At 27.0% G+C, this 17,469-nt stretch overlaps 2 long non-coding RNA genes across 2 annotated transcripts; one reads left to right on the plus strand and one right to left on the minus strand.

The window, feature by feature from the left end:
* Positions 1 to 744: 744 nt before the first annotated feature.
* On the minus strand, positions 745 to 8,756 carry LOC147813768 (uncharacterized). The gene is made up of 4 exons (XR_015432524.1): positions 8,435 to 8,756; positions 5,308 to 5,341; positions 4,635 to 4,679; positions 745 to 914 (listed from the first exon to the last, which is right to left on the minus strand). It is a non-coding gene; the product is annotated as an uncharacterized LOC147813768 (long non-coding RNA).
* A 513-nt stretch (positions 8,757 to 9,269) lies between these two features.
* LOC147813769 (uncharacterized) lies at positions 9,270 to 12,500 on the plus strand. The gene is made up of 4 exons (XR_015432272.1): positions 9,270 to 9,510; positions 9,625 to 9,642; positions 10,896 to 10,916; positions 12,031 to 12,500. It is a non-coding gene; the product is annotated as an uncharacterized LOC147813769 (long non-coding RNA).
* The last annotated feature ends 4,969 nt before the right edge of the window (positions 12,501 to 17,469 follow it).

The following is a 17,469-nucleotide window of genomic DNA, read 5'->3' on the forward strand; positions in this document are numbered from 1 at the left end:
ATAATTGAGGGCCAGCAATTTATATACACCCAGCAGCATCCCTTTAGTTTATAGAGGTTTACGAGAGGTCATTGACCTAGTTACAGGAGTAATTAAAACCCACAAACCTAATTTTTATTTAATTCAATTAGCTAAATAAATATCTAGCTATCTAATACATTTCTGAATAAATTATTAATATATGAACTAAGAAAATATTTCTAGGTTAATTTTTTCATTTAAATTGTTTTATGCAAAGAATATTTTTTACACAGTTCAACCCCATAGTCCTAAAGATTTGCTGTGCACAATCTATGCTTCCACTTATCAATACATTTTTAAACTAGGTAAACATATGTAATAATCTTTTCTTTACAGTGATATTCTACTTAAAAGCAGAATAATAAAACTGCTGTCCAGAATTATGAAAATTCTGTATCTCACAAGTAATTTTTCAAGTTTTAACTTGAAATCAATATATATGTCTATAATAGCTTGTAGTCAGTATATATATGTTTTAAAATAAAAGCTGTGTTCTTAAGGAATCTAGTGATACTATTGTACCCTATACAAAAATAAATACAACCTACAGCCGATAATATTAAGAGGCTGTCCAGAGATGATCATGAATTCATGTTTACTGATTATATTTAGTCTTGCAGCAAATTTAACAAAAAATAGGTGTATTGGACAAAAATGTACCAATGTAGCCAGTCATGTAATGAATTGAATGTACCCTGAAATTAGTTAAATGAATAATCAACATTGTCTCTTGCAAACATTTTATTATACAAAGACATATAAATACAAAGACATAACCTTAATCAATACAAATATTACACAAATTTCAATTTAATATTAAAAATAATAAAAACAACAGAGAAATCATATCTTTGTCTACATAGAATCACTTGGAATAGCACAGAAGAGTTCTCCTGAAAGAGAGGATAATAAAATAAAAATTATGCAAATCGTATATTTTAAAAACATAAGTATTTTTGTGAAAATGAGCTTTTAAAACTAAAATTTCTATCGAAAAGTTTTTGCTTTTATCATTTCATTGATAAATTTTGACTCATCAAATTAGTCTTCAAATTAGTAACACCATGCAAAACATACACCTGTCTTATAATTTAGAAAGATTTTGAACATAAAATTCCTTTCTGAATGAAATTATTGAATATTGACTCACGAACCCATTAAGATTGACAACTAGTACATGAAAATCTAACTGTTAAATGAAAAGTTATTCAGGGTGTTTAATTTTGTGCTCACCTTTTCTCAGAAAATATTTAATTTTAAAAAACATGCAGTTTTTTCTTCATTAATTTTATGGTGCTCAATTTTATTGCATTTAATATTTAAAACAATTATGATATTCTAATGTAAACTATTGTTTCAAGGAAAGGTATAGAAGAAAAATTACTTTTAAATATATATTACTTACATGCACGAATGTATCAATAGTATTTCTTTTTCGCTTTACTTTTATGATTAAATTTTTAATTGTATACCCTTGACAAAAAAAATTTCAAAATTTACAACATTTTTTATATTAAAATAGGCATCAAAACAATATGTATTGAATTGAAACCAGAATTGAAACCATATGAAAAAAGGTTGCTCAAAATTTGCTAGTTAAAAAGGCAGATAATTTTACAATTCTGTAATAACTTTATAAATCAATAAATTCTTAAATTACTTTAATGGTGATGCTTTGTGAAATTAATATTTTCCTCATATAAAAAACACAAGAACTAGATAAGAATAACGACAGATTTGACCAATGTCACGATTTCCGTAATGTCTTTATATAACTGGTATAGATGTAAAACAAAAAAAGAAAAGTTTACATAAATATTAATAACATTGTTTACATCTCTGATGAAATTTCTTTTCTTCAAATTTTTTTATTAATTTAGTTCCTTCTTTTAACAAAAAATATTTGTTAAATACTCCATTACTATGCCTAGGAATAAAAAAGGGAAAGGTGCTTCCTAAAAAAAAAAGGGTACACCCGAGTTTTTAAAGGGCTTTTAATTAACACCGTAAATAGTTAACAAAATGTGTACTATTATGTAACAGCTGAATTCGATTCTTAACGACTGTAAAATTACCATCCTATACCTACTATTTTACATGTATATTTCAAAAAGTAGTTCTCACCCATTATCAAAATGAGAAAAATTTGTAGCTTACAAAGAAAAAAAACATGCTAATAGAAAATCATTGTGCAATAGAAAACATTGTGCAATAGAAAAAAATATTGTTAAACTTGAAGGCTTTTTCCATAATTTAAACTATTAACTAATAAACGATTAATTAAAAATAAATATTGAAAGGTACATATTTTTAAAAAAAATATTCATTTCAAATTTTTTTAAAAAATCTTTTAATAAACTTATTGATACTAAAAAAATCTTTTAAAAATTTAACCAGTTGAGAATTAACAAAGTAAATATTTGTAATGGTATCTGAATCAAACTTATTAACACGAATAATTTTAAAAGTGTGTAATCATCATTTACACATTAAATTTTTTAAAAGGAATATTATCAGACAGTGTCGTCAAAGGGCAGTGAGGACGGTTGGCCCTTCTCGAGGAGGTACACTGCATTTTTATTTGATACAGAAAAATTAGTTGTCATTTTCTGTAGATTAGAATAGCAGGAGTTGCACATTAACCACTTTCAACATATACTTTTCGAATTCTAGCAAATAAGCTCTGTAATAGGATACACACATTATGGGCCACAAATAAAAAGAAACAAAACTTATTTAAATCTAATGAATAATTCAGAGAAAAATTAGACTGAAAACATTTAAACCTGTTTGATTGCCCAAGGACAGGAGCGTTACAATGGGCGTTTCCTTATTATAGACTTTTTTCCCCTTTTTTTTTTTAAATTGCAGGCATTGGGGGGTTGTCCCATTGGCCACAGGAATGCCAGAACTACTACTTTCTTCTCGTTACCCAGTGGGCACCTGTGGTGAAGCAGGGTCGCCCACGTCACACAACCACAACCCGTTTATAGGGCGGAAAGTTAAAAAAGAATCTTTAAAAACTTCAACATTTCAATATGCAATTAAACTGGTTCTGATGTTTTTCATCTCGTTTAACTCATAAAATCGTAAGATTTCTATAATCTTTTTGCTTCTGTCGCACTTAAATGTTAGTTTAGAGATTCCTAATGTGTTTACATTTTAAACTTCTGTTTCAAGAAAACTTTTTTGTTTTTAAAAAGGTAGGTGTATATATTTTTGCCAAATAAAAATATTTTGTACTATTGAAGAATAGATAAATAAGTGAAATGTAGGTGTTATTAACATTATTTCTTAGTTACCATAAATTAAATTTACTTACACATTTTATTAAGAATTTTTTAACTTTTACGGGGCATTTTATTTGCTTGGACTAAAAAATTGTTCTTATCGCAAAAATTTTTTCTACCAAATAATGTCTTAGAAGGCATTCAATATTGTACAGGTTAGTTTCAAGATGCTTCAAATCAGTACTTTGTCGTTACTTTTTTTTTTTCTCTTTAACCTACACGTTTTTAAGCTATGTTAACAAGGTAGGTTTTTAAATATGATTGTGTTTTCACAATCAAAATCTTACTGTACTTAATAAAATTTTTAAAAAAATATTTTATATACATCAATAAAATTTATAAATATAACACTTTTTTTCATTGAATAGGGAAGTGAACGATTAAAATGAAAATTAATAACCATTATTAAAATATAAAACTACATACAGTGACCAATCACTTCTGCGCCACCTCTTTTATGTGCCTTTTGCATATATACAAAGGTTTTCAAAGGACCTTGATCATTATATAGGAAAATAATAATAATTATAATTCTTTATGCATCATTCAGAAAATAAATATTTCAATTCAGCACACAATTTTTTTTTAAAAGTCTAAAATTTTGATTTTATTTTTTGTTTAAATAGAAAAAAATAATCCCATTTTTTAGAAAAAGTTTTCAGTTTAAAGCAAATAAACAATCTTCGTTACAGATAAAAGGAAATAAGTTACTGGATCTAGTAATACAGTTCATTTTTCTTCCCTATGGGATTTTTTTCACCTTTATTGTTTCTAGGAAGACATTTTTTTATATGAATTTGAATAAGGTGTCTTATCTATCACACCACCCACATTGAAACCACCATATATACCACCCATATGCTTTCAAAATTTATCTAGCAGTGTCTTTCCCACCACCAATTAAAACGTTAATTTTTGGTCAAGGAATGTAAAGCTATAGCGATTACTATTACTCAGTTTACGCGGAAACAGAGATGACAAAAACATTACTCGAAATCATTAAAAACAATTAGAAGGTTTAGCCGCTATTCACGACTATTTGTAGTTTTATTCAGCTATTGAAACTTTTCTATCTAGCTTTTCTTATTTGTATGAACTTACTGTTTTTAAAATCTTATGGACTTTTTCTCTTGGTCCCAAAGACTGAAGCATAATGAGAATTCACTGTATTTTATAAATGAATTCGCTTAATACATTAAAATGTCCCTAATCCTTCTTTAAAATCATAATTCAAATAATAATAATTAAAATAATACTTCTCAAAATAATAAATTATTTATGCACATCAAAGATTCTGCAGATGATAAAAGTAATAAAACTTACAGAAATTCATGGTGGACTGGCACAGGTTTACCAACATTTGAAGAGCTAAAAGGGAAAAAAAAGGGTCTTATTTTTATGTAAATATTAACTTGAGATATACAGTAAAAAATTTTTTCAGTAAACTTTTAGCAGAAATTTAAAAAACATTATACAACGGACACCCAGAAAGATTAAGTAAAAATTAGAATAATATTTTTTAGAAATTTGAATGAGAAAAATAACTTGCAGGCTACGAAATTTTATTAACAGAATCGTCATCAATAAAACAACAAAATTTTCTAAGTTCGCCTCTAGGATCACAAAATATAAGGTCAGCGTTTAAAATCTTCCAAAGAGTTAATTGAAATTTATTTTTTTATTTCCACTTAAAGATTCTCCACAAAAAATTATTGTAAATTTAGCTTTCGCTGAATCTGAAGCTTTTCTTATGTGCATGAACTTACTGTTTTTAAAATCTTATACACTTTTTCTCTTGGTCCCAAAAACTGATGCATAAGGGAGAATTCACTGCACTTTATAAATAAATTTGCTTTATACATTAAAATGTCCCTAATTCTTCTTTAAAATCATAATTCAAGTAATAATAATTAAAATACTACTTCTCAAAGTACCTAATATTAAATTAATTATGTACATCCAAGATTCTGCATATGATAAAAGTTAAAAAACTTACTGAAATTCATGGTGGACTGGCACAGGTTGAAAAGCTAAAAGGAAAAAAAAAAGGTCATATTTTTATGTAAATATTACCTTGTATACAGTAAAAATATTTTACGTTAAACTCTTAGCAGAAATTTAAAAAGTATTACCCAATGGACACCCAGAAAGATTAAATAAAAATTAAAATATTTTTTAGAAATTAGAATGAGAAAAATAACTTGTAGGCCAGGAAATTTAGAATGAGAAAAATAACTTTTCGACCAGGAAATTTTATTAACAGAATTGTCAACAATAAAAAAAAACACAAAATATAAGGCTAGCATTGAAAATCTTCCTAAGAGTTAATTGAAATTTATTTTTTTATTCCCACTAATAGATTCTCGGCAAAAAATTATTGTAAATTTAGCTTTTGCTGAATCTGAAGCTTTTCTTATTTGCATGAACTTACTGTTTTTTAAATCTTATACACTTTTTCTCTTGGTCCCAAAGACTGGTGCATAAGTGAGAATTCACTGTACTTTATAAATGAATTCGCTTAATACATTAAAATGTCCTTAATCCTTCTTTAAAATCATAATTCAAATAATAATAATTAAAATATTACTTCTCAAAATAATATTAAATTATTTATGCACATCAAAGATTCTGCAGATGATGAAAAAAAAAATAAGTTAATTGATAAATCATTTTAACTATTAATAAATTTAAAAATTTGTATCAGGGGAATTGGTTGGTAATAGTTGCTTTTCTCAATTTAATTTATGTAAAATAGAACAGTTTCACATAAAAGTCATTTTTGAAATTTAATTTATTTTGAAAAAAACTTTTCAAATTGATTATAATCAAATTTTTGTCGTTTCCATATGGTTCGCCCCCTAGTACAATAATTTAAAATATGTGCGTTTAAACCCTCACTTTGCTGTGGTCAGACTGACAGGCAAACAACAACTATTTTGCTCAAGCCAAAACAGATTATGAAAATAAAATAAGAAAATTATCAATAAAAAAAAGCGGCTAGATTTTTTCGTTAAGCCGTGTTTCAAACTACTCGTAAATTTACGTTTAAATTAGTGTTCAATGGAATCTAATATTAAAGCATATTGTGTCTAATAAACTATTATTAATAATTATATTAGTCTAGCACTTCCATACAAAGCTCAATATAAGGATTTGATATTTAGTTTAAGAAAAAAAAAAATTCCTTTAAGTGATAAGATGTAAGTTGTCAATGGAATAAGAGTTGAATTTGGAGCACTTCAGCTACTTGGAAAGTGAAGTTGATGAGAACAGAGACGCAGTACTTCACTCAGTTGGAAAATAGTAGAAATTTCAATTGCAAGTTACCATTGTTACAAACATGAAAGCGAGATAATTCAATAAATAATAAATACATTAAGTAATAAAACTTACAGAAATTCATGGAGGAGTGGCACAGGTTTTCTAACATTTAAAGAGGTAAAAGAAAAAAAAAGGTCTTACTTTCATGTGAATATTAACTTGAGATATACAGTAAAAAAAATTTCGCTTAACTTTCAGCAAAAATTTAAAAAGCATTACACAACGGGCACTCAAAACGTTTGAATGAAAATTTTCAGAAATTAGAATGAGAAAAATAACTTGTAGGTCAGGAAATTTTCTTAACAGAATTGTCAACAATAAAACAACAAAATTTTCTAAGTTCGGCTCTAGGATCACAAAATATAAGGTTAGCATTGAAAATCTTTCAAGGAGTTAATTGAAAAACTTTTATTTCCACTGAAAGATTCTCTGCAAAAAATTATTATAAATTTAGCTTTCAGTGATTTGGAAGCAGTTATAACTTGTTTTCTCAATAGAATACAAGTTAAATTTGAAGCACCTCGGCTACTTCGAAAGTGGTCAAACATCCTTTTAAGAAGTTGTACTTGTAAATAAAATGGTATTATATTCTGTCTATAGCGGTCAGGAAATGATTGTAATTTAAATTGTCAACAAGTACAGAGCTCCTGTAGATTTTAGTACTCTAACTAGTCGAAAAGTAGAAATTTTGATCGCATGTTACCAATACGAGTGCGAGTTCATTAAATTAATAATAAACACAGCAAGAAATAAGAAAACCTACAGAAATTCATGGAGAGCGCTAACAGGTTTTCTAACATTTTTAAAACTAATAGAAAAAGAGTTGTTTGTTATTTTTATTGAGTATGAACTTTGTTTTCATATTGTATTGAACTTTTATATATTTTTGTAATCCCTATAAAAATCGGGCATTATTTTATATGAATATTAACTTGAAATTCACAATAAAAACATTATTCACTTAACTCTTAACAAAAATTATGAAGTAACTTAACATTGATTTCAAAATATAAAAGAATTTTGTAATATTTTTTTTTTGTATAAGTGGGGTTAGCCAATATACAATTAAGTATGAGCAACTGCGTGCTAAAAAACTTTCCATAATCTATATTTTTTTTAGGTTGTTTAAGAATTCACAACACGATTCTTCGCTATTATTTAAATTAACATGTACAAATAAATTTTTCATCTTAATTTTAACTATTTAGTATAAATTATTAAACCTTTACCTATTTTTACACTTGAATTTAGCTCAAAAATTTCATTAAAATGAAATACATATAACAGAAACAATTTTTAATATTACTAACAGCAATTAGTTAACTAAAATCTAAATATTATTTAACATAAAGAAATAAGTTTTAATGAAAATTCTTGATTATTATACAAACCTATTTTCATAATATACTTAGATAAACCTGATTTATATCATATGCTACAACATATTATGAATTGCACTTAAAGAGTCATCATACAACAGAATTTATATTTGTTTTTGGCGTGCTACTGCTCGATTGTCGCTAAAAATTTGGCGGCGATCTTGGTGTTGATAAAACATTTGTCTGTACATTTTCATTGAATTAAATTTAATATTTTTTATTATTCTATCTTATAAAGATGTTAATTATGATGTATTAATTGAATAAAGATGATTGCCAATCTAAAACATAGCGCCAAAACAGCACTTCAAACGCGGTTCTTTGTAAACCGAAATCTGCACGTCGTAAACATATTTGAACAATAGTAAATCAAAAATGATTAAAATAATAACTTCAATGTAATAGAAAAAAATAAAACCTTACCTTTTTTGAAAATTATAAGAATCCAACGTGCTTCTTTTTCTAAACAATAAATTCACAGTTACAGTTGCTCGCTCGACCGCTTCACTGGCGGCAGCAGACAACTTTAAGTTGGTGGCCCATTGGGTAGATTCAGACTGACGGGATGCGGCTGTTTGTAATGTACAGGCCCAACACTTCCTACAATGTTGGCAAAAGTTCATAGGGTGGCCCAGCAATCAACCCAGCTGACAGTAATTTGCACCTTCACTTTTCAATCAGTACCGTCAGTAATTTCGAAGATGGCCAGAACTTATGTTTTTGCTGGGACGGCAAGGCTATATAGCTTTTCATCTGAAATATCGTGATAATGTTTAATTTAATTGCTTAATCGTTACGTCGCAAATCGTTTGCGAGACGTATAGATCTTGGCGACTCAATTATGTTTAAACTGTCATGATTCCGTTGTTGATAATTACTTCGAAAACGACAAAATAATTTTTAATTTCTATTCTCTAACATGAAAAAATATTTATAAAAAAAATCAACCTGTTTTTTTTAATGACACTTATTGAACTTTTTTGCGAGACGATTAATCATGCTTGCAAATCGTAGTGTTATACTTTTAAAAACAAAATAGTTTTCTTCTTTAATCTCATGTAATGAACAGCTTTAAAAATAGTTTTTTTTATTATTTTATTTTTCGAGATTTTATTTTCATGACTTTATTTTCATGATTTTATTATCATAATTATTTTATTTCTAAGAAAATAATGATAAAACAGCTACTGTTTGAGTTTAAGAAAATACTAAAGTAATTGTAGAACTTGTAATCTGATATCAATTAATTAGAGTGCAATGTGGATTTCTAATCATTTAGTGATGAAAAATCGGGTTCTTCATCAGTGTAGAAATCTCTATTTAGAGAAAAGATTTTTTACACTTCCCACCACTCGTATTTTTAAATTTTTTATGCAATATCATAATTAGGGATTTTATTATTAATATTAAGCTTTAAAAATTAAGTTTTCACTTCATTTTATTGTATTTTGCACTGTAATTTCAATTACAATTATTTTCTAAAGGGACTAAAACAGCGGGTACGTAATACCTTATTTAAAAAATTCGATATTTTCCATTATTCGATATGTTCAGTATATGAAAAAACTTTGCTGAGAACTTATTATTATTTTAATATCTTGTTCACATTTCAGAAATATCGACGACTCTAGGTAAATATAAGAAAAATTAGAAAATTTAAAATTTTTATGAATGTGAATCCACAATTATGACCAAAATACTTTTAAAAAAAATTTTTTTTCGTAACTCACAAATACTGTGTTAAGACCTAATCGATGAAGAGCTACTTAATAAATTGATTAATTAAAATATATTTTTCAAAAATATGTGCAGGAAGCTTTGATATTTACTTAACACTATGTTGACACCGCGGAATCTTTTATCCGTATCGAAACAGTTACTATTGAGATAAGTTTTTACAAACGTTTAATTTAACCATATGTTTTATTACTTTCTAAAATTTCTTTTTCACATTTCTTTTCCCAATTTCTTTATTTTTTATGATTTCCTTTTTTTTCCATTTTAAAAAGTGAGATATTTAGCTTCTTCCATACAGCCGATACAAGTTGAAAACTTTTGAGCAATTTTAAACTTTATTTGCTGTTTAAAGCTTTACGGATTTAATAAAAAATTCTACAGTATTAAAGTTTCTCACAATTACCCAGAAGATTGGTACCTGAACGTTGACTCTGTAAATGATTTACTTAATAAAAGTATTCCAGATAAATTGCCTTGAAGAAGATTACTGTAAATGTTATACAGCTTTTTGCAAGTTTGGTAAATAACAAATTTCACACAAGCAAGGAAAATAAAAATACTATTAGTAAAATAATTTTTTTATTTCTTAATTTTGAGCTCAAAAAAACTTTTTTTGAAACAGAATTTCAAAAAAAAAACGAATTCAAATGATGAAATGGATGTGCAACTAGGGGTACCCCCTAATTCACACTTTTCAGAGTTAAAAAGATAAAAGCAATTGTAGTAAAACATTAGTTAATTTTGAACCAATGAATGCTAAAGAGTCTATGAGGTGTTGTGAATGGTTTCAAATTCTCCCCATCACTTCTTATCTGAATTATTTTCATGCTTTTTGATTGCGCGAACCTGAAAATTTAGGAAGTCTTAATTAAAATCTAAACGTTGGTGCAAGTGTATAACTGTTTTCTTTTTAATTCTATGCAACTCTTAATGACAATCATAGGAGGAATAATTAGAATATCATTTTTTCCACTCGCTGGACAAGTTAGTTGAATAAAAAGATATGATTTACATTTATTAAGATTTTATTAAATGGCATAATTTTAAGGTTTATAAATTACAGTTAATGTTTCGTGCTAATCACGTGTGACAGCACTATTAATATATACTTTCATTTTAATTTATTACTTTTCTTTTTATTTCTTAGAAATGACTACGCCCCTAAAATGCAAGTATCTTTAGCATAAATTTTATGTAACAGCACTTTAACATCCTATATTTTTATTGTCTATTTAAATTTCCCTCATTATGGAAGGATTTACAAGTGTGTGTCAGAAATAGAATATGCATATAACTTTCTCTCTTTTACTTAATAATATCACAATCACGCAGATAAAACAATACAATTTATACTTAATATTTTTGTTAGGCTATGGTTAAGTTCTAGGTTTACTGGTTTAAATTTACAAAATGAAATTTAAAAATCAGAATTCATCTATTTTCATTGAAGCAAATTGAACAAATTTTTATGTAGTTTAAACACGTACAAGACATAAAATATTTAGTTTTCAAAAATAAATGAAAAAATAATATTCCCCTCCGACTTAATGCCTAAGATATATTGATAATATTCAATAAATATAATATATATATATATATATATATATATATATACTAAATATTTAAATATTCACCTTAAATATTTGTCTACAATTTTTTAATGGCGCTTTAGTAAATGAATGTTACAACAGCATAGACAACAATAAGAATGAAATATATAATGTTATATATTTGAAAGACTACTTCCTCAAGAAGAAATAATAATTTATCTCAAAAATATAAGAAATTAGGATTTTAATTTTTCTATAAGTATTCATTTGTCTATGATATTTGTCTTTTAAATGAAATTAGAATGAAAAGGGGAATATCTTAGTTAAATATTTATATTATATTAACTTGATAAGTTTGTAGCAAAGAGACATCAATTGAATCTCAAGCATATTCCTAAAATGTATGGCTAATTTTTTATGTTTTAGGGGTACTTAAATATGTGAGAGAATAGTTTTATTTTTAAATTATTTCGTGGATAATTATTATGCATTTTCTAACAGAAATTGCATTGTTTGTTAATGGGGAAGATAAATAACTTTGATGCATTATCAGCGAAGAAAGAATGCCATTATTATTAAAATAAACAATGTAAAGTGGACCTTCACCTTTTAACCCACCTTGTATTCCTAATAGTTAAATTATATACATTATAACTGTAAATACTATTTAATTTAAATCAAAAACTGTTTCGTTTAAAGATGTTTTTGAATTTTTTCTTCCTTTTTTTGCAGAAACTAAAGGATAAGAAATCATCTATCAAAATGAAGAAACTCTGAATTTATATGCTTGTAATTTCATAGAATACAAAATTTTATCTTGTTAATTTTTAACGAGGATGTATGCTGTAAAACTTTCTGGATCAAATTAAAGTAAAATGTGCCAGCCCTCAAAATGCTGGTATAAACATAACGAAAATCTAATATGCGAACAGAAATCTGATGTTTCATAATTTCCACACCAATAATTACTGAGAAATTAGTAAATCACTCTAAATAATTATTACTGTAGGACTTACGGTAAAACATTTACCGGTGAAAATGGATTTTACTGTTATATTAATTTTATGATACGTTTTGTAATTGACTTTAAGAATTTTTATAGTATACATTTAATTGTTTCCGAAAAGGTTTAAATTATGCAAAAGTGTAAAAATCAATTATATGATCACAAAAGGAGATATATTGATGAAATATTTCTTATACTGGATTAGAAAATAATATGATAAATCCTTTTGCTTGATTAGAGTGTTGTTTTTATTTCAAAACATTGGTATCATAACACTTTAAATCTTTTTTTCTAGTATCTTTTTTAGCAGGTTTGCTATACAAGTACTTGTCTTTGTTTTTAAGAAGCTACTATTTGCTCAAATATGAGTGATCCCAAAAGACGTGGCTAATTACAGAATGTAAACGTCTGTATAGTCTGATCATAAATTTCTTGTTATTTTGCAGAAGTCAATGTTACTTCGAAAAATTAGTTTTTAGGCTTGAAAACCTAAAAACGTTTTCTAACCTATCCTTCCATCTGCACGCAGTTTCATTCATCCTCTCAAATGTTTGAACATGTGGAAAACTTACTTTCATTTTCTGACAACAAACTATTCAGTATTGATTTCTTTTCTGCTAAAAAACACGTAGTTATCTAAAGTTAAAACGAAGAAAACATTGAAAAAATATTCTATACTGCATAAAAAAACATTATGCACTGTAAAAAATAAATCCTGAAGTGATCGTTTAGAAGTATTGGCATACTCAGAGTGCCAAATTTCTTTTTACTGCTATATCCATTCTTAAAATAAAATTTTATCCCGTAATTTTTACGGTAATATTAACTGCATCACAGTGATGAAGTAAATTACAGATTTCTTCGTTTCATAATATATTATAAAAATTTAAACGTTTATTTTACAGTAAAAAGTGATATCACCCTGAGTGCCGGTACTTTTTACTATGTTTTTAAGTTTTTTTTTTTCACAGTTTTGATTTGAAGGCAGGGAGAATTGCTCAAACCAAAGTTGGACAAACAAGTATGAACATTTCAAAGCCGTAAAAATGAAAATGTCAAATCGGCAAAGGGATAAAGTATTTTAATAAGATAAATAGTTTTAATTTCACTTAAATCTGTAAATAGCCAACAATTTTATTAGATTTTTAAAAAAAACTAATGAAGATCAACAGTGTAAGTTTTTCTTTTCTTTTCAATATTATTATTTCTTAACACGCCATGGGAAATATTTCTATTTAAAACCAAGGTACGGTAATTTAGTACAACATGTAAAAGTAGTTGTTGTTGTTGACGTATGCCTGTTTAGGCAGAGGGGGTGCGATAGCTCTTGTTTTTCAGTGGCGCCATCTATGGCCAAGAATACGACTTCTGCCACGCCATACGCCGCACCCGTTTATAGGGCGGACCCATTGATACATCCATTCATTCATTCACAGATCGTAATTTTGAACAATCAGAGAACGATCGGTCTCCAATCCAGTACCCCCAGAGTTATTGATTTGTTATGGGAACATGGAGGACTTTTGAGACTCGACAGATTTAACGTGCATCAGTCACTTTACTACACGGGGAGTCTTCGGCCGGCGGGGTTCGAGCACACGAACTCTCGGACATGGGCCCATCGCCCTACCGAGCAGGCTATCCCGGCTCGTAAAAGTAGTTGCATCAAATATAAGTTTGCAGCATTTTTATGATACAAAAAAAAATTTGTTCACGCTTTATTAGATCAAAGACAAAAGTTCATTATTTGTATATTCATAAATCAGGTTTAAAAATCAATCGTATATTCATTAATTTTTTATCACCTTTCACTGAATAAATAACTGAATTTTGAAACAAATTAAAATGAATTTTTCCAATTTTCAGAAGAAAAAATGTGTTGTAACACTTTCTAACATAACGATTAGAAATCATTCTTTAAAAACTAGGAAACAAATTAAAAATAATTTAATTTCTTAAAAATATTTCGAAATATTTTAAAGAAAGATGAAGTGTTATTTAACTGCCAGCAATTGTTAGCAGAAAAGGATTTAAGAGTAAATCTTAAATAAGTTTTTACTTTATGTGAAAGTTTTTTTTAAAGAAATACTAACAAAATGTGAAAGAAATCAAATAATTTTTCCAATGTTTCGTATTTTCTTCAAGTAAATTGAATCTAGCCGATTTAGTAACTCAATATTGAACATCAAAAGTAACCGGATTATATTTTGCTTCGTTTTATTCTGAAATCCAGTTTTAGCCCCTCGTATTACTTTCTCTCTACTTCGAGCTCTCATAAGGATTACAGAAACACATTACACTAAATCGATACTTTTAAAAGCCATAGAGAACTGAGACAAATTTTCAGTTTTTTACCAAAGACACATTTATTTCCTTCAGATACATTTCTTTTCATTTTATTTATTTAATAAAAATATATCTCGTTCACCAATCTTTTAATGGAAACCTCTAAGATGCTGATCACAGATTTTATTTCTGTTTATAAAACAAATGCAAGCTTTATTTAGAATCAGATTTTAAATGCAACATTCTTTATGGAAGAAATGTATTTGCCATTTTTTAAAGTATCCCGTAAAAATATAAGCTTTCTTAAATGAAATAAATAAAGTGAGTTTAATAAATGCCAGTATAGAAGTTTTGTTGATAAAAATAAGCTGGTAAATCAATCTGGACATTAAAGATTGCTACTACAAGTTCTCAATATTGGTAATAACAACTAATAAAACGAAAGAAAGAATGTGAACTTACTAAATCAGTGAAAACAATTTGTGCATACAAAATCGAAAATAAATTTGTGTACTACAAGAAATTCTGGTTCTAAGAAATATAAATTTAGGAATAATTAAGCATCCTAAAACTTTACGGTAAAAAGTATTAGCATTTCGGTTGCCACAATTTTAACTGTAAATTTCATACGAACTTTAATGTTCACGGTGTTACAAATCAAAAAAAAATATATTGTAAGAAAAATACAACAGAAACTACCAACCTTGAGGCAATATGTTCAGTAAAATTCATGTTGTAAAAAAAATCTTCAAATTTATCAGCATTTATTTGAAATCAAACATTTTAAAATTGGTTAAAAATGTTACAAAGCAGTAAAGAGAAAAAGTATGGTAACAACTATCAGAACATGGTATAGTTTACAGTATTTCTTGCTCTATGGAAACTACAAGTTGCTCTCATCCACTAAGAATTACAGCACTACAGTACTGTGTGGTAATGACCTCTCTGCTAAAAAATATCACTGGTTAATAAAACCAAAATAAACGGTATTTAAGCCATTCATTTGGTAATTTTTACGATCATATGGTAACAGTTTACCGGAAATTCAAAATTAATTAAATTAGATTTTTTATTACCATAATTTATTTTTTATAAAGAATTCATAATTTATTAAGAATTTTAAAATTATATTTCTTATTACGATACATTTAGTGAAAAATACGAAACTGAGAAGTAAATTTGAAGATTTTTATGCCACTATCTAATTTAAAAAGATGAAAGTATCAAATTTTTCCAAATTTGCATAATTTTATCACATTCTATAAAATTATTTTTATTTTTAATTTTAGTAAAATCATTTTCGAAAGACTTCGATAAAAAAAATAAAAAAAGCTTTTTGGTGCTCCTATAAAGCCAGAACCACAGTAAATTTTCACATATTCTGGTAGTTTTTATCATATTTTCTTTCTCAGCATACTTATTCCATATTTCTTATATCCTATAATCTATAAGGAATGTATTTTGTAATCATATTAATCTAGAGCAAATATATTTTGCAATCATAATATCTAATCTTTTTTGCATGGATTTAAAAAAAATACATGTATTGCGAAATAATAAATCACAGCATTACACTTACCGAAGCATATAAAAGATTTCAAAATATTTTTGAAAGTAGCGAATTTTTATTCAATTAGTCATTGTTAACTTTATGCAATAAGAAAGAATCAAAACACTATGCACTAAACACATATAAGTAATAGATTTAGTTTATGAAGCACATGATTATTACGTTATGATTCGTAAGTAATCTCATCTGTTCAAACAATTATTTTATAAATTCTACAATGAAGAATGTGTTTTGATACGATATTGACGGCCTATACGTTTTGCCAAAACAATTATATGCATTATGAGCTTGTTCAATGTGCTTAGAGCACTGTTTCTCATTTTTTTTCATAAACTTAGAAGTAAATATTTTTTTTTTATAAAAAGAAACTTAAACGCATTAATTATTTTATGAAATATAAGGTAAATAATGCTTTGAGAAAAAAAGTATGATTAAAACTACCAGAATATAGTGAAGTTTACCGCGTTTCTGTCTCTTTGGCAACACCAAAGTCTGTAATTTTAACCGTAGCAATTTGATGATGATTTTGGTAAAATTAACAATAAATATGTTGTTTTTTTGCCATACAAATGTTTTTACCATATACTTGGTAATAAATCAGGTTACATTTAATAATTGATTTGATGATTTGGTAATTATGCCATTGTACCTTAGAACATGGCAAGAAAACAATATTTATTCTGTTGTTGTTGCTGTCGTAGGCTATTGAGAGAAGTGGTGCGATTGTTCTTGTCTTACAATGGCGCCATTAATGGCCAAGAATTCTACTTCTGCCACATCCGCTTATAGGGCTGGTTCATTCATTCATCCACACATCATAATTTTTACCTGAACAAGAAAACGATCAATCTCCAGCTTAGTATCCCCCAGAGGCATAATTTGCTATGGGAACATGTAGAACTTTGTGATCCGAAAGATTTAACTTGCATCAGCCATCATTTACTACATGAGGAGAGATTTTTGTTCTGCTAAATTTACTTTTAAATTTTGTAATTATTACTAAATGTGTGGTAAAGCGTTGTGGTGGTGCCACCTGTTGGAAGAGTAGCAAACTTCACTTAATTCGAACTAAATTAAATAATACTGATTTGTTTTTATTATTCTTTAAGAAATTAAACAAAAACACAAGGTTGAAATTAAATAAATTGCAGTATGCAAATTATTTCTTTCCCGTTTTAATGCATTTTTACAGTGGTAAATTGTTGGCCCTGAAAAAGATCCAGAACAATAATTATGAAAACAAGAATTTTCGGTAAACGGTTGTCATATGAATGAAAAATTACCAAATGAATGGTTTAAATATCGTATA

Source organism: Parasteatoda tepidariorum, chromosome 3 (genome assembly GCF_982258835.1).
Source record: "Parasteatoda tepidariorum strain Cologne lab strain chromosome 3, Ptep-v5.0, whole genome shotgun sequence".
Classification (NCBI taxonomy): domain Eukaryota; kingdom Metazoa; phylum Arthropoda; class Arachnida; order Araneae; family Theridiidae; genus Parasteatoda; species Parasteatoda tepidariorum.